At 34.5% G+C, this 19,058-nt stretch overlaps 1 protein-coding gene and 1 non-coding gene across 2 annotated transcripts in view; one reads left to right on the top strand and one right to left on the bottom strand.

Annotated features, from left to right (window-relative positions):
* Positions 1 to 19,058, bottom strand: part of FOXN2 (forkhead box N2) — a 70,161-nt gene that overhangs the window by 37,757 nt on the left and 13,346 nt on the right. The gene's annotated exons all lie outside the window — the stretch shown is intronic.
* LOC135269878 (U4 spliceosomal RNA) lies at positions 1,241 to 1,379 on the top strand. Its single transcript, XR_010338116.1, has one exon. It is a non-coding gene; the product is annotated as a U4 spliceosomal RNA (small nuclear RNA).

Here is a 19,058-nt window from a genome sequence, read left to right as displayed (position 1 = left end):
CATTATTTTTAGTTGTAGTATTTCCACTTCACACACAAAAATCAAATCCTAAAAAGGTCATGGACTTATCAGAGAGCTTAAGTCAAAAACAGAAGCCACCTCTGTATTCTTAGTACAGGCTGTTCTATTACAAACCTTTTCCATAACATGAATTAGCCCATTGGTAAATAAGGGAATAATTTTAGTATAACATAAGTCATATTGGTTTATACATGATTTTTCTCAGCCTTTCTTTTTGTACTACCAAATAACAACAGTTGAACCTAAAATAGGCTAACACAGTGGAAAGCAGCAAGCTGCTGAAAAGACAGTACGGTACACAATTCTCATTCAACCCATGTTCCTCCTCTTGGCACAGCTTGGCCACATGCTCTTTCTTGGAAGTACTTAATGAGCTCTTCTTTCCAAATCTTTACACATTTTACCCTGGCCTCCCTAATCCTGTAGCTTCAACCCTTCCTTGCACACTGTTTATCTTTTTTGTAAAAATCCTAAACTGACCATACAATTTATTTGTGACAAATTTAATATATGTTTTAACATATTCTAGTATTCTCATTAAGATTTATTTTTGTTAGCATTCTGGTTAGAAAGCTGCACATTTTGAGTGAGTTGGCCCATCAGCTGTGCACAATTTTAGTGTTTTCAGGAATATATAAATATGCAATATTACTACAAAAAGATCTGTATTTTTCACAACAAAATCAAGAAAACTTTCAATTTTATTTATTTTAAAAATTCTAGTCTAATGAGAAATTGTATCTTAAAATGAACTGAAACCATTCACTAGCAGAGTATTAATAACTATTCACTAGTGGAGTATTAATAATGTGCATGGTCAGTTTGCTTCATAAAGCAAAATATATTAATAAATAAAAGGAAACTTGGGCTTGTGACGTAGTATTTCCCTTTGTTACACCTTTAAGAACAATATTTCAACAAGCCACATAAAATTGTGATATATAACAAATATCACTCAAAAAAAAAAGCCAAAAGAATATGATGTGGGATTTGAGAAATATACTCTAATTTTTAGGCATATAACTAGCTTAATCCAAGTAATTAATACAACCACTAATAAAGGAATTTCTAAAGCCAAGACATTGCTATTCAAAAAAGTAGATAAATGTACTATTCACCTTAGCAAAGTACATATTTATGTTAAGGCTCCCAATCTTCTACATTCTAAAAAAGGAAAAAAAATTTCTTCACAAGGAGAATTTTAAAAGCGGAGAGTTTAAGCTTTGCAGAATGGCAATATCATAGCCAATGAGGTTTATCTGAGTGGAATTACTGCTAATTGGAAACTTTTCCCAATACCCCACTGTGATGATCTGCAATATAGTCAGCAGTGGCAAATTTTTTTTTTTTTTTTGAGACAGTTTCGCTCTTGTTGTCTAGGCTGGAGTGCAATGGTGCAATCTCAGCTCACCGGAGCCTCCACCTCCCAGGTTCAAGCAAGTCTCCTGCCTCAGCCTTCTGAGTAGCTGGGATTACAGGCATGCACCACCATGCCTAATTTCGTATTTTTAGTAAAGATGGGTTTTTTCCATGTTGGTCAGGCTGGTCTCGAACTCCTGGCCCCAGGTGATCTGCCTGCCTCAGCTCCCCAAAGTGCTGGGGTTAGAGGCGTGAGACTCCCAGCCCAGCACTGGCAATTTTTGACTGTCTCTATAGAGACATACATAAATAAAATAAAATTAAAAATAGAAGTAGAGAGTTCAAACAAACCCAGTACAATCACTCTGGAACCCATGAAGAGCATTACTGTATGCCTGCCATGGCGGCATCTTGAGAAGGCGGGTTGGGATTTAAATGTACCATTCTTTTTTTCACAGTTGTACATACAGCTCATGCATCTCCTAAGGTGTCTAACAGAGATCTGCATATCTGCATGTTATGTTTAATGTCATAGTGATATTCTACTCTAGGATAAGAAAAATAAAATTACATATTGGAATTCTCTGATCATTTCCCAAAAGGTCAAAGGAGAGCATTTTTGCTTAGGTTGGTATTAACATTGGTAAGAGAGAAATGCTTTACAGAGACTAAGAAAAGGGAAAGCCACAGAATTTTCAGCATTACCTAACATAACATGCTGCATTACAGAGAATTAGATGTGTCACAGTAATAGCCTTTTTTTTTTTTTTTTGCCAAAAATAACTAAGAAACATACTAAACACAAAATGCTTTACCAAACAGAATTTTGACTTATTTTTCTACACTTTTAACTGATAATAATGACTGAATTAACAAAAGGTTTTTCTTTATACTTTTCCCAGAATCCTTAAACATTATTTAGCCTTCCACATTTAATCATCATTTAAAATTAAATTATATAGAAGACATTCTGGGACTTGTTTCCCCCCTCCCCATCAAATTCATTAACATTATTTTAGCACTAATTCATTTTTATAGAGACTAGTATTTCATTTTGTGAATATTCAATAATTTCTGAAACTCTTAAGGAACGTTTAATTGCTTATGTTTGGGGCTACTACAAGCAGTACTGTTATAGAGGTCTTTGTTCATATCACCTGGAATACAAGTGCCAAGAATTTCTCTTGGGTATACATCTAAAATTTGAACATATGTCAAGAAGTAGAATTATTTGGTCACAGAATATTCTTCTCTGCAACTTTCAGTGATGACAAACTGCTTACCAAAGAATGCTAAATCAGTTATCACTATCCAGGAATGTATAAACCAAATGCTCCACGTACTTGCCAAAATTGTTTTTTGTCAGTCTGATGGCTATTGTATTATCTGTTCTCATGCTAATTATAGGGACATATCTGAGACAGGGTAATTTATAAAGGAAAGATGTTTAATTGGCTCACAGTTCTGCATGGCTGGGGAGGCCTCAGGAAACTCAGAATCATGGCGGAAGAGGAAGCAAATATTCTTGACACGGCAGCAGGAGAGAGAAGTGCCAAGCGAAATGGGGAAAAGCCCCCTATAAAACCACCAAATTTTCGTGAGAACTCACTGTCACAAGAACAGCTTGAAGAGACCACTCCTGTGATCTGATCACCTCCTACAAGGTCCCTCCCCAACACACGGGCATTACAATTTGGATTACAGTTAAAGATGAGATTTGGGGGCCGGGCGCGGTGGCTCACGCCTGTAATCTTGACACTTTGGGAGGCCGAGGTGGGTGGATCACGAGGTCAAGAGACCGAGACCATCCTGGCCAACATGGTGAAATCCCGTCTCTACTAAAAAAATACAAAAATTAGCTGGGCATGGTGGCACGTGCCTGTAGTCCCAGCTACTTGGGACGCTGAGGCAGGAGAATTGCTTGAATCCGGGAGGTGGAGGTTGCAGTGAGCTGAGATCGCGCCACTGCACTCCAGCCTGGCGCCTGGCAAGAGAGCGAGACTCTGTCTCAAAATAAAAGAAAAAAAAAAGATGAGATTTGGATGAGGACTCAGAGCAAGACCACATCAACTATGAAACTGTATCTCCTTGTTGTTTCAATCTGCATTTCCCAGATTAGTAACAGGTTGGAGCTCCTTTCCTTTTCATTCATTCAAATATATCTGTATACCAATATAGAATATGAATATATATATCTATATACATACCATTTGGATTTCTTCCATATATCTATTGAAGCCTTGTGCCCATTTTTCTATGGGTTTTCTTAATGATTTGTAATGTTTGGATACTAACACTTACATGTGATGCAAATATCTTTCTCCAGTAAATGACGTGTCTTTTCAGTCTCTCTATTCGTTGCCTTTTAATAAGAAAGTACTTAACTATCATACAGTGGAATTTATTAACCGTTTTCTTTATGGTCTGCAGTTTTATAGTTTTTGCCTTTTACATTTAAATCTTCAACTTACCAAAAATGTATACACATATTTTTTATCCAATTTCATCTTTCACATATGAACATAAAATTGTTCCACTACCATTTATTAAAAATTTCATCCTTCCTGTTGGGAGAACCAATCCACCATCAGTCCTTAGCGTCCCTGCACACTCTCACCTGTCAAGAATCTAAAGCTTTTTATCTGGGCCATTTTTCAGATTTTTGTTTGCTGCAAGCAGACCTGAAGTATGATTTAACATCTCCTATTAAAGAACAGGCCAACTTCCAACATTTCTTCTCTCATCCATGAGATACTGAGAAAAATATCTTTAATTTCCATGCGATTTAAAAAGGGTTTTTTTTGTTATCTATTTCTAATTTAACTGAGTTGGTACTATAATAGTGTATAGGATATCAATTCTCTAAAATTTGCTGAAACTCGTTTCATGGCCCAGTACATGATTAATTTTCATAATGATTCATTTGATGTTTCTATGGTGTGTGGATGAAATATATGTTCACTGGATCAAGCTTATTAATTGCACTGTTAAAATTTTCAATGTACTAATCTTTTTTGGGGGTCTGCTTTCTATATCAAATACTAAGGCAGATATAATCTCCTGTTATACTGGTAAAATTTTTCAATTTTTTCCTTGTACATCTGTTAGTTTTTTGCTTTATTTTGTGGCTATGGTTATTAATTGCATGTAACTTTAAAACATATATATTCCTGCCAAATGAACCATTCACCATTATGTATCAATTCTTTTTGTCTTTAAGTCTATTTGAAATAATATACTAGCTTTCTTTCCATTAATATTTGCCAGGCAGCAACCTAAGTGTCCATCAACAAAATGAATGGATAAAGAAAATGTGGCACATATTCACAATGGCTACTATTCAGCCATAAAAAAGAATGAGATCAGGCAAGGCACGGAGGTTCACACCTGTAATCCTGGCACTTTGGGAGGCTGAGGCAGGCAGATAACCTGAGATCAGGAGTTCAAGACCAGCTTGACCAACATGGTGAAACCCCATCTGTACTAAAAATACATAAATTAGTGGGGCATGGTGGCTAGCACCTGTGGTCCCAGCTACTTGGGAGGCTGACACAGGAGAATCGCTTGAACCGGGAGGTGGAGGTTACAGTGAGCTGAGATCATACCACTGCACTCCAGCCTAGGCAACAGAAGGAGATGACTCCATCTCAAAAAAAAAAAAAAAGAGATCCAATCATTTACAATAACATGGATGGAACTGAAGATCATTATGTTAAGTTAAATAAGCCAGGCACAGAAAGACAAACATCACATGTTCTCACTTATTTGTAGGATCTAAAAATCAAATGAATTGAACTCATGAGCATAAAGAGTAGAAGGATAGTTACCAGAGGCTGGGAAAGGTAGTGGGGGATTAGTTGGAGGGAGGTGAGGGTGGTTAATGAGTATAAAAAAAAAAAAAAAGAATAAGACCTACTATTTGATAGCACAATAAGGTGACTATAGTCAATAATAACTTAATTTCATATTTTTAAATAAAGAATGTAATTAGATTATCTGTAATTCAAAGGATAAATGCTTGAAGGTTGAACATCCCATCTTCCATGATGTGCTTATTTGACACTGCATAACTGTATCAAAACATCTCATGTACCCCATAAACATATATACCTACTATGTACACACAAAAAATTTAAAAAATAAAAAAAAAGTTGCCTGGTGTGTGTTTTTCCATCATTTTACTTTCAACATTTTCCTCTGTTTCCTTGTAATCTCTCTCCTAAACCCCATATAAATGAATATTGTTTTTAAAGGCATGCGTGTATTAGGATTTACTTCTACCATCCTTTTTGGTATCCCACTCTTTCCATGTTAATTTTGCTCTTTCTTTTCTTGCCTTCTTTCGGATTATGATTCTTTTTTCTCATTTCATTTTTAAAGATCATCTTCTAGTGTGAAGGTTATATAAATATTTCTATCACTGAAATGTTACCTTAAACATTTTGATATATACTTCTAAAAGTTCAGTTATCTTTAGTCTGCTCCTAAACAATGTATTTGAGACGCAGTCTTGCTCTGTCACCTGGGCTGAAATGTAGTGGCACAATCTCAGCTCACTGCAACCACCACCTTCCGGGTACAAGCGATTCTACTGCCTCAGCCTCCAAAGTAGCTGGGACTACGGGTGTGGGTCACCACACCCAGCTATTTTTTTTTTTTTTTTTTGTAATATTTTTGGTAGAGATGAGGTTTTACCACATTGGCCAGGTTGGTCTCGAACTCCTGACCTCAAGTGATCTGCCCACCTCGGCCTCCCAAAGTGCTGGGATTACAGGTGTGAGCCACCATAACCGGTAACAATACAAAGATCTTTAAATGCTAGCTCCAATCATCTTCTCCTGGTTTATAATATAGCTTTTTCTTAACTTCATAAGACGCTAATATTGTTTATGAAGTCTATTTTTATTTACCCATATAATTGTCACTCTTCGATCATTTCTTGAATCACAGATTTTCTACTTATGACCATTTACTTCTGCTTAAAAAATAGTCAGTGAACTTTTAGATTTTATTTGTATGGCCACGTCTTTATTTTGCCCATGATCTTGAAAGATATTTTTGCTACAGAATTCTACATTGTTATTTTGTTTTGCATATCATCTTATAGTCTTTTATTTCCATTACTCGAACTGAAACCTGATATTCCTTTGGAGGTAATCTGTCTTTTCTCTTAAAAATGTTCCCTTTATTAATCTCTTTTATGTTTTCCATTTTCTTGTCTATCTTGTGTTCTAAATTTCTTCAGATTTACCTTTCATTATGCTATTTTTTCAACAGTCTATTTGCTTTTATACCTAACCATTGAATTTTAATTTCAATTACTATTTTCATTTCTAGAACTTCTGGTTCTTTTTCAAAATATTTGCTTTATTCTTCATTTTTAAGCCTCTTACTGGACATATTAAATGCATTTATTTTCTATTTTATATCTAATAATTCCAAAATGTGAACTATTTGCAGATCTGATTCAACTGATTCTCGTATATTGTGCCTTTTTCCTTGGATGGTCTGTAATTTTTCCACTTATTTTCATTAGAACTTTACCAGTGGGAATTCTTTGATAATGATCATTATGTTAGGTTTTATCAGACCCTTGGGAGTAGTAACAGCCCAGGATCACTTTAAATTCTTAGCTTATGGTTTAGTGTGAATTCATGCTGCAAACTAGTGTGAGGGCTGGTTTGTAGCAGCACATTTTCAGTGACTTTTTTTTGATTTGCAGCAATATCCTAGAAAAAAATTTATCTGTAGAAACCTTGGGGACATAAAGGGAAAGAATTTCTGTATCATCCTTATTACTTACAAGGTAACAGTACAATGGGGCTGCAAATTAGTGAGGAAGACTATTTCCTGCTAAATGCTCCACCTTGACTGGCTTTGCTTCCTGATCACTGAGCCCCACAAAGCTATAAACAGAGAAGTTCACCTGATTTGGCAAATATCCTCAAGGCAATAGCCAGATTCAGAACTCAGCCTTGTCTAAGTACCCTCTACTTTGTGCCCAGAGCACTGATGCATTTAAGATTTTATTTTATCCAGCATTTTAGGTTGTTTTCAGCAGAAAGTTGAAGGTACTTGGTACCTTGATCCAGGTACTTGGTTCACCATGCTGCTGGAAACAGATGTTTATATTAGTTTCTGATGACAATGTCGCTCAAGTACATTATCTTTTATTTTAGCACATCATTTCTTATGTTTTTCTTTCTACCTCAGCACACTTGAGAAGTCTGATATACTTCTAACCAGTAAGAGTTGCTCATTATGACAATGAATCTCAACTGGAAGTAGGTAGAGGACATAACCCTGGAGGTAAAAGGTTAATGGATACATTCTACAGGCCACAAGTGTTGCAAATTTTCATTTTGTACTTTCAGTTCAATGATAACAAAAAATGTATTTTACCATTTTCAAAGAGAATAGTGAGAGACATTTTAAAAGAAAACTGCTTTAGAACTAAAATTGGCAAGTCTCAAAATGAGATTTTTTTTTCCTTAAAAGAGATCCATATTATTTGAGAGAAGCACTGCTCCATAGTGAAAGGTCTCACATTGCTGTATTTAAAAATATATTTAAGTTACCAGATAAACCTTAGCTCCATATCTTAGTCCTCAATAGTACTGTATGTAGTCAATGTACCTGATTATACAGGTCTGCGATCCCTTATCTAAAAACTTTAGGGCCAAATATATTTCAAAATTCAGAATATTTTGGATTTCAGAAAGGTAATACAACATATATATCACATCCTAGTGGAGTCTGAGGCAACACACCAAATAAATGTCAATATTTCTGTAGCAAAATGTATATTCACACTAAGAAGGGGTAAATAAAGACCACCAATATCCTTATCAGTTCAGATCATGTTTTGCCACTATAAGGGTTAAGACAACTTTTGGCTTCCAGAGCATTTTGGATTTCTAAATCATGGAAATGGAATTATAGATTTCTTATCTGTTACAGCATAGAAATCCAGATAAATTTCATTAGAATTTCATATAACATCACAGGTCTGAGTAAAATCTTAAAAAGGGTAAAGAGCTCACCTTAAGGCACATGAATTTCATGCATAAACTTTGTGGTTTTTCCCTCCAAATACTTGTAAGTCCCTTTTTTGTCTATCTGTGGTTTAATAATTGAAGATACAGAATAAGTAACCTCTTGATAAGGAAATGTATTATGAATTACTATAATGTCAGAAGTACCTAAATGTATGCAGAAATTTTAAATATAAAAATTTAAATCTATATAAAATGTATATAGGAATTATAAATGCTAAAGCTAAAGTATTAGCTATATTGGACTATGATTATAGTATCTCTACATCTAGTAATGTAGATAAAAGGTAGAGAAAGAGATGTATAAGAGATATACTACTGAGAGGAACCTCTCCTGGTTTTTTTCTAAGAGGCTCCAAATCAGAAACTTCTTGCTTCTATTACACGCATGGCTCTGTTGTCATAGTTGTTAGATTCTATGGCAAATATTATAATATAATTATAAAATGAAAGTCTTCTTGAGAAAGGAATTAACATACATAATACTAGGAGATATTGAGCAGAAACTTGAGGAGGCAATATATTTGAAATTGAAATTGTGAAGGATAAAGAATTTCATTAATTAAAAAATAAAACCTAAATTTTAGACTTTACACAAAAGTAAAAATAAAATCTAAATCATTTATCTTGACATTAATCACATCTGAAGAAAGTGAAGCAAAAGGTTATCAGCATGAGCTGTAAAGCAATATTGCTTGGGTTCAAATCCCAGCTCTCTATTTCATTAACCTATGTGACCTATCAATTTGGAATTATAATACTACCTACTTTTATAAGATTCTTAGTACAAATTAAGCAACAAAAATAAAGCACTTAGAACAGAGGTACAGAGTAAGTGTACAGTGAATACTAGCTGCAGAGATGGTAATGATATTACTATTATAAATTTTAAAAATTATTATTAGCTTTCTTCCTAAAGTAGTAAATGTGTAAATATTATAACCTTCAAATATAAAAATTAGAGTACAAAATCAGTAACAATGCTTTCTACTTTGAAGTTCTGAAATTAAAAACATATTTGTCTAGTATTAAGAATAGATCTCCCTCATGACCAATGACACCCACTGATGAGTCAGCCAAATGAGATTAGGACTTCTTGGACGACTGCTGCAATATGCGTTTCATCATTTTCATTATGATTTGACTTTCACTTCCTCATTACATTTCTTTCCATGCACTTGGTTTGCAGACATTTTGTCAATCACGCAACATGATAGAACCCTTCTTCATATCCTTGTAGTTTAAAAATCCAAAAGAACTTGAAACATACAAACTTTTAATATTTTGTTATTAATGATCAAAAAAGGTCTAAATTACTTTACTAACATCTTTGTCTGATACCAACATTCTCACACACACACTAAAGAATTTATGAATAAAAATAACTATACTACCTCTGAAATAATCATGAGTTTTCACTATTAATGCCATTCTCAGTAACAAAAAGAAAAGACACAGCAACAAATATAACGGCATTATCAAAACAGGACAGGAATATAAATATCTCCTAGCTACATTCATTTGCAGCCAACTAATTTAGAATGTACTGTTTCAGAATTCTTAAGTTAAAATACTCAATAATTTTTTATCCATTTTTGTTATTACTTTTGACAAATGACGTAGATCTAAGAAAAAATATATATAACATTTTGTTAATTTCAGCTTACCATCTATAGTACATTGAAATACAGGTATATGAACATAAAATTTATTTAATGACCAAAAAAAAAAAATCCAGCTCAGTCCAGAAATTCTCATGAACATAAAGCTTTTCGGTTTTTTTTCCTTTCTTTTTTTTTTTTCCTCATTCTGTTGCCCAGGCTGGAGTGCAATGGCATGATCATAGCTCATTGCAACCTTGAGCTCTTGGGTTCAGGCAATCCTCCCACCTCAGCTCCCCGAGTAGCTGGTACAACAGGTGTGTGTCACCACGCTCAGCTAATTTTCTTATTTCTGTAGAGGCAAGGTCTCCCTATGTTGCTTAGGTTGGCCTCAAACTCCTGGGCTCAAGTGATCCTCCTGCCTCGGCCTCCCTAACTGTAAGGATTATAGGCATGAACCACTGTGTCTTGCCAACATAAATGTTTTTTAGTGTATACATTAGTAACTTATATAGGTCCACAGCAAATAAGGAATAGCTGCAATTAATTTGGTTCAATTAATTATGTGTTCAATACCTTTAAAAAGTGCTTTTAAAGTTTTATTATTGAATCTCATGCTACATTTTCAACTTTAATTAAGTTTCTATCTTACCTATACTATAGTTCTTAGAGTCCTAAATCTATGTTGCTTCTAAATAATTGTTTAATTTTTAACAGTTTATGGCTGGGCATAGTGGCTCATGACTGTAATCCTTGCACTTTGGGAGGCCAAGGTGGGCAGATCACTAGAGGTCAGGAGTTCGAGACCAGCCTGGCCAACATGGCGAAACCCCATCTCTATTAAAAATACAAAAATTAGCCAGGTGTGGTGGTGGGCACCTGCAATCCCAACTACTCAGGAGACTGAGGCAGGAGAATCAATTGAACCCAAGAAGTGGAGGTTTCAGCAAGCCAAAATTGTGCCATTGTACTCCAACTTAGGCAACAGAGCAAGATTCCATCTAAAAAAAAAAAAAATTACATTTCTGTCAGGCATGGTGGCTCTCACCTGATGTCAGGAGTATGAAACCAGCCTGACTAACATATTGAAACCTATCTCTACTAAAAATATAAAATATTAGCCAGGCATGGTGGTACGTGTCTGTAATCCCAGCTACTCTGGAGGCTGAGGCAGGAGAACCGCTTGAACCTCGGAGGCGGAGGTTGCAGTGAACCAAAATTGTGCCATTGCACTCCAGCCTGGGCAGCAAGAGAAAAACTCTGTCTCAAAAAAAAAAAAAATTGCACTGAGAAAAAACTCACATTAAAACAAAATACAATAATCAATTCTTGAGAGCCCAAAGCAAACTCAGGCAAATTAATTTATTCCTTGTACCCTTGAGCCAGTCACTGAATATCTTTCCTTATTACCTTTTTGAGTAATGAATAACATCAATTGTGCTGTTTCTAATAAGCTTTACTACACTGGAGTGAAAAAGAACCATGCCATCTGTTATATCTACTAGAATTGGAAAGAAGTTGAAACCAACACTTGAATAACTGCACCAAGAGGCCCTGAGAAAGACTGTAGCCAGTCTCATGCTTTAAGCAAGGAATAATTAACCTCAAACTATATGGCAGCATCTAGCCTATAGATAAAATTGTTTCTCACCATTTTGACTCTATACTTCAGCTTCCTACTTAAAATCCGTCTCATTAAATACTTAAATAGGTCAATGCTGAAGCATTTAAGAATAGGATTTTTTGGTTACACCTCATTTAAAAGTTTACAATCTCTAATTCTTTTTAGGTGGTCTTAAGATATTTGGAAACTTCATTTTATTGACTTGCTACCCTTACCACCCACCAAGAACTACACCGTCATCAGCAAATCAAGCAATTTCACAAATGTCAAAAGAACAACCAGAAAGTAGGCATAATCTCAGATTTGTGGCTTTCTTATCCAACCACTCTAAAGTAACCAATATTTAAAAAAAAATTGACTTAGGCTAAGATAACCCTAGTAAAGGGAAATAGGTAGTCATTCACTTAATTCAAATCACTAAACAATGTTTCATAGAAGAAAAAAAATTCTACTACAAAGCCCAGAAATCCAAATGTTTGTGAATTTTATGAAAACTGCCTAGCAATTACTTCACTGTAATTTATTTAAGCTTGCTTTGCCACTAAGAGTTAATACATAATAAAAGAAATTTCCATTCAATTTTCCTCTCCTTTCCTCACCTCCAATCTTCTTAGGAATGAACCATATTTATTAATTATAATAAGGTACCACCATTTCTCAAGACTGGAAGCCACAGCATTGTATTTCCTAGATTTATTCTATAATCAGCTTATTATAATAAATGACATAAAATATTTTAGCAGTTTATAGATACTAATATTTTCTAAATCTGAAGACTTTCTCATTTTTAAAAAGGAAAACAATTATTTATTTTTCTTTATAATTAAGGTTGCTTCTGACTCAAAAAACAATATTCTTCCTGTTAATTTGTTGAGTCAGTAGCAAAAATAAAGTCTAGCATTTACTGAACACACATTATTTGTAAAGGCACTGTGTAACAACCTAACAGCCACTACAGTTTTATAGATATTCTATAATCTCAGAATATCTAAAAACATTGGTAACCCTCATGGAAGAAAAAAAAGACATATAAAAGGAACTCACAACCTTTCCTATTGATTTAACAATACGTTCTTTGTTTTCATTAAGATTCTCCATTATAAAAAATGTCTATCCCCATAAAATCCAATACTGAGATTAGAAGGTAAATTCAAATCCCAAATGTACTGCAAAAAGATGTATATTTGTTTATAATGCTACATGATGTCATGTAGCCAGGAGAACTGAAGCATTATGGTCTCTTAAGGATAAAACTGCCTCTTGGTCATAGATTTAGGTGACACAGCATGTGATCCATTGTCTCTAAACAAAAAATGTGTGCAGCTGCATTTTCTAGTCGAGGGGGATGGGAGTGCAGAATACAAAAGGGTCAAAGATCTGTCTCATGGAGAAATTGCTTCTCAAATGAGAGTTAAAAATGAAATAAAATTGGGTGGGGAAAAACCTTTCTCCAACTCATACTAAAAGCAGATACCATTAAAACTAAAAAAAAAAAAAAAAAAAAAAAAAAAAAAATCTATGTGGCAACCTTCCACTGAATTCACTTTCTTCGTACACTAACTTGCCCAGATTCAATTTGTAAATCATGTATTTAGATGCCACTTCTACTTAAATATTAATAATTTTCTGCCAATTGTACACAGTATATAGAGTTCCTCTACACATTGTTGCAGTATTTGTCTCAAAAAGAAAAGTGTAGACATTTATCCCTTTCTTGGGGAAGTTAAAATGAAGCAATAACTTACAAACCTGATTTTCTGCATAAAGAACAAATATATTACGATGTATCCCTGGCACATAATCCTCCTGCCTTTCACACAAACACAGATTTCAAAAAGCAGTACCACAAAAGATCTAAACTGAGTGGAAACTGTTTAGAAAACTGTAAGAAAATGGTTATTTTTAATAAATGTTAAAAGTTGGTGACTAAATAATTTGTAAACTTCTATTATCTCAAACACAGCAGTTATATACCCTACATGTTACTAAATATGATAGAAAAGAAGCACTACTAGCTGTTAGAGTAACTCTAACTTAGAAAATCCATCTACTTAAACTTCAGGATTGCTATCAATACCACATCTAAACAAAAATATGTTAAAAGCCGAAAAAAAATGACAGCACAGAAATCAAAAAACAAAACCATTAAAGGAGAAAAATATACTTACCATCTAGAATCAGAAGAAGTATCACCTGTATTATAAGTCATACAGTGACCAATTATTAGCCTACCAGCACTTTAGTTTTCTGACAGACTTGTACAGTCAGCCCTCTGCATCTGTGGGTTCTGTATCCATGGATTCAACCAACTGCACATCAGAAATATTTGGGGGAAAAAAAGGTTGGTTGTGTCTGTAATGAACAGATACAGACTTTTTTTCTTGTCATTATTCCCTACACAATATAGTATAATAACTATTTATATAGTATTTACAGTATCAGGTATTATAAGTAATCTAGAGATTTAAAGTCCAGTATATGGAAGGATGTGGGTAGGTTATATGCAAATACTACACCATGTAATACAAGAAACTTAAGCATCTGTGGATTTTGGTATCTTCAGGAGGTCCCAGAACCAATCTCCCATGATACCAAGGGATGACTATACTGCACTTAAAAAGTAACACTGAAAGGAACAAAGTTATAAAAACCTAACAAGTCAACAAATCTAATGTCCTAAAGGACAAATTTGATTGACATTTGAATATAAACAAGTCATCTTCTTTGTCATCACAGTTTGTTTATGTATAACAATATTTCAATGCCTTGATTATAAGTCATAGTCAGTCATGCAGTAAATCTCCTATAGCTAATTAAACTGCTCCACTGAAAAGAAGTAGAAGTATATTTCGTGATCAGAAATAAATCTAATAAATGCAGACAATGATATCTTACTAATAGGCCCAATGTCAAATTTGGAAAGTAGGAGTAAAAGGACTCTATTCTGATTGGTTTCATATATTGATTGTATATGTTATTCTAAAAACAAAACAAAAATATAATCAAACACAGAACTGATTTTAAATAGGACTAAATTAACCTCATATGTACCCTGACATAATATATTTATACTAAAAAATTATTAAAGATATTCATGTTATTAAAGACTATCTCTGGCTAGTCTTTTATAGTTGCTCATGCCTATAATCCCAGCAATTTGGGAGGCTAAGAGGGGCGGATCACCTGAGGTTGGGAGTTCAAGACCAGCCTGATCAACATGGAGAAATCCCGTCTCTACTAAAAATACAAAATTAGCTGGGTGTGGTAGCACAATCATGTAATCCCACCTGCTTGGGAGGCTGAGGAAGGAGAATCCTCAACCTGGGATTTTAGTAACACTTTCTAAAATAAATGTTTATAAATAAACTTACATGGAATATAACCTAAATTACAAAAAGCCATATCAACTGCAGCTACATATAGTTAAGTAGTCTAGTGGTCACTACTAGTAGACACGGTTAGCAAGTGAGTGGATGTTAGTTCTATTTGGTACTGTAAGGAATAGTGGAAGAGAAAATTACTTTTTTTTTTCTTTTTGGAGACAGATTAATGTTTGCAGTGTTCTATTTTTTAAAAAACCTGTTCAGTTTGATATATTTGTGAGATATCCAAGGACAGGCATTTCAGATATACATGCTCTTAAAGTTCAGGAAAGATGTCTGGTCTGGAGATAAATTTTGGAGTCATTAAATCTAAAATAGCTCTGAAATCTGTCCACTTTTCTCCATTTGCACTGTCACAACTACAGTCCAAGCCAACATCATCTTTCATCCAGACCACTGCAAAGGTAGTATAGGTTGAATACTCACTCCTTATCTGAAAATCTTGAGACCAGAATGCTGTGGATTTGGTATTTTTTTTGGACTCTGTAATATTTATTTGTACATACATAATGAGATACCTTAGGGTCGGGACCCAAGTCTAAACATAATATTCATTTATTTTTCATATATATCTTATATAAATAGCCTGAAGGTAATTTTATTTTTCCCTTGGAGATACTGAATAAACCATGTGTTGTGCACCTGCATTTTGATTACAAACCATCACATTTGGTCAGGTGTGGAATCTTCCACTTGTGGCATCATGTTGGCACTCAAAAACTTCAGATTTTGGATTTTTGTATTAGGGATGCTCAACCTGTGTACATGAATGGAAACCCCTATGATGTGTTTTGCAAATCACACACAATAGCTCCCACATTATCTTCCTAAATTAAGTCTCCCTACATTTATGCCAGACTCTCTTAATTTGTTCTCTGTAATATAGCTAATGTAATATTGCACGATGTCAATCTAGCAATGTTCCTTTCCTGCTTAATCCATCAAGGGGACTCTTAGGTCAAAATCCTTAACCTTGTATACAAGACCCTGTGTATTTTAGCCATGCTCTAACCTTTCAGGTCACATTTTTTGCTACCCTTCCCCTTGTTCTCTCCATTTCAGATATCCGAATAGACTATGGTTTCTCCTCTCTCAGAGCCTATACAAATCCTACTCCTTCTGCCTGGAACACTCTTCATTCTACCTAACCCTGGCTCAATGCTATTTATTATTCACATCTCAGCCTAGAAATCTTGGGAGAAGGTGGCCAGGCACAGTGGCTCATATTTGTAATCCCAGCAATCTGGGAGGCTGAGGTTGGCAGATCACTTGAGACCAGGAGTTCGAGACTGGCCAGGCCAATATAGCAAAACCCTATCTCTACTAAAAATACAAATATTAGCTGGGCATGGTGGTGTGTGCCTTTAATCCCTGCTACTTGGAGACCGAGGCACGAGAACCATTTGAACCTGGGAGACAGAGGTTGCAGTGAGCCAAGATTGTGCCATTGCACTCCAGCTTGGGCGACAGAGGAAGACTGTCTAAAAAGAAAAAAAAGAAATCTTGGAGGAAGAATTCTCTAAAATTCCAGATTATGGAGGGGTCCCAGTTCTAATCTCCCATAGTACTCTAATCTTTTGATAACATTTGTCACACCTGAGATGGTTTAATATATATCTTTCCTGACTAACTGAAAGCCTTGTAAGGACAGAGCTAGTTGTCTGTTTTGCTTACTGCTCAAATATTTGTGACCTGGCAAATCTTGGTTCCAGCTCTGCTAGTACGTAACTGTGCCATCTGTAAAATGAAATGTTGGACTTTATTATAATAATCTAAATTCTAATCAAAACTGAAATTCAAACATTATTAGCTTTCCTATAGATACTTACATGTGAGATCTACATTTCTTCTCTGAATCTATTCCACATACACTCACATATTATATTCCATATATACTCACACATGTATGTGTACATTACAAATGCACACACACAGAATGAAAAAGCTAGTACTTTCATAAATTAAAAAAACTCATGAATGCCTATTGATAACAGATATTGTTATAAATACTTTACTGTTATTAACTCTTTTAATCTTATTCCTAACAACCCTATCAAGTAGTTGCCATTGTTAGTGTCTATTCTATATGCAGAAACACATACAGAGAAGGATTAAACAGTGTGCTTCAAACTGGAAGTATGGCTCCAGAGTTAACACTATTCACTACTACACTAGTCTGACATCCTGCCTAGATTGCTTCATAAGTAAAAAAGACCAAAAAAAAAAAAATCAATATATCTGATTTAATATCTATATGCTCAAGCTAATGCTTCTCTATTAGAAGTCAGTCCAAACTATACTAATCCTGTTCAAATACTTTCTGTACATTTCTCTATATGCTTGCTTTTGATATTCTAACAACTGGATTGTCTACCTTCCCTACCATGATTCAGTCAAACCCTAATATTTAAGGCCTAATTTAACGACAACTCCTCCACATAATTCCCACCCCAGCTTTTTTCTGTTAGAGACTTTAAATCTCTCCCACTGTGTTCCAAACATTTACATTTCCTCTTTTTACTGTAGTTATTTGTGTTAAGAGTTTAAAAGAAACAATAGACATGAGATCATTTTGTAAACACTAAAGTTCTATATTTTATAAGGTGACAGACCAAGTCAAAAGTATTGTTAATCAAAGAAAGAAAACAGAAAACAATGGACTCAATATCCCTAAGCAGAGTACTTCAAGCAAGCACAACCTGGCTCTAACTCGCTGTCAGTTTGAACAGAAGTACAAAGGGAAAATTATACCCAAACCATACCACATCACTAAGTTTTGTTTTAACTAAACAAAGGAGACATTTTAATCAAACCATATGAAACAAAAAAAACTGAAGGATGAAATATGATATTCATTAAAATATTTACTGATCCCAGCACTCTGGGAGGCCAAGGCAGGAAAATCACTTGAGGTCAGAAGTTCAAGACCAGCCTGGACAAAATGGCAAAACCCATCTCTACTGAAAATACAAAAATTAGCTGGGCATGGTAACAGGTGCCTGTAATCCCAGCAACTTAGGAGGCTGAGGCATGAGACTTGCTTGAACCCAGGAAGCAAAGATTGCAGTGAGCGAGATCATACCACTGCACTCCAGCCTGGGTGACAGAGCAAGATTCTGTCTCAAAAAAAAAAAAAAATTACTGAGCAAGTTATCATTCAAGTACAGAATACTATGCATGGTACTATGTTTTCCATTCTGCTTTGTGATCTTTTCACTTTCCAAATTTCAGGTCTCTACTTAAGAGACACTTGATGATATTTGACAATATTATAGCAAAAGTAAACCTTTAAAATATTATTTTAATTCCAATTAGCTGGGCGTGGTGGCACACACCTGTAATCCCAGCTACTCAGGAGGCTAAGGGAGGAGAATCGCTTGAATCAGGGAGTTGGAGGTTGTAGTGAGCCAAGATCACTGCACTGCACTCCAGGCTGGCAACAGAGTGAGATTCCATCTCAAAAAAATAAATAAATAAAAATAAAAATAAAAAAATAAAAAACAAAATATTATTTTAATTTCATCTGAACAATATTTCATTTTAAAGTAGTAATTGAAATAAGTCAACAGTAAATTTATTTGTATAAAAAGCACTACTAAATTGGATCGCCATATGCAGAAGAATGAAACTGGATCCATGTCTCACCATATACAAAAATTAACTATAGATGGAATAAAGACTTAAATATAAGACCTGAAACTATATATAAAAATGAAGAAAATTTAGGAAAAATTCTTCTGAACATTGGCCTGAACAAAGAATTTATGACTAAGAACTCAAAAGCAATTGCAACAAAACAAGAAACAGACAAATGAGGCTTAATCAGCTAAAAAGCTTCTGAACAGCAAAATAATAATCAACAGAGGAAAGAGACAACTCACAGAATGGGAAAAAATATTTGCAAACTATACATATGACAAAGGACTAATATACAGAACCTACAAGACATGCAAACAACTCAACAAGAAAAACACAACTCTTATCAAAAAGTAGGCAAAGGGCATGAACAGTTACT

Source organism: Aotus nancymaae, unplaced genomic scaffold (genome assembly GCF_030222135.1).
Source record: "Aotus nancymaae isolate 86718 unplaced genomic scaffold, 86718_ANA_hifiasm-v0.15.2.pri h1tg000057l, whole genome shotgun sequence".
NCBI classification, from domain to species: domain Eukaryota; kingdom Metazoa; phylum Chordata; class Mammalia; order Primates; family Aotidae; genus Aotus; species Aotus nancymaae.
Note: the sequence above shows the minus strand (reverse complement) of the source record. Positions and strands in the feature narration are given on the sequence as shown.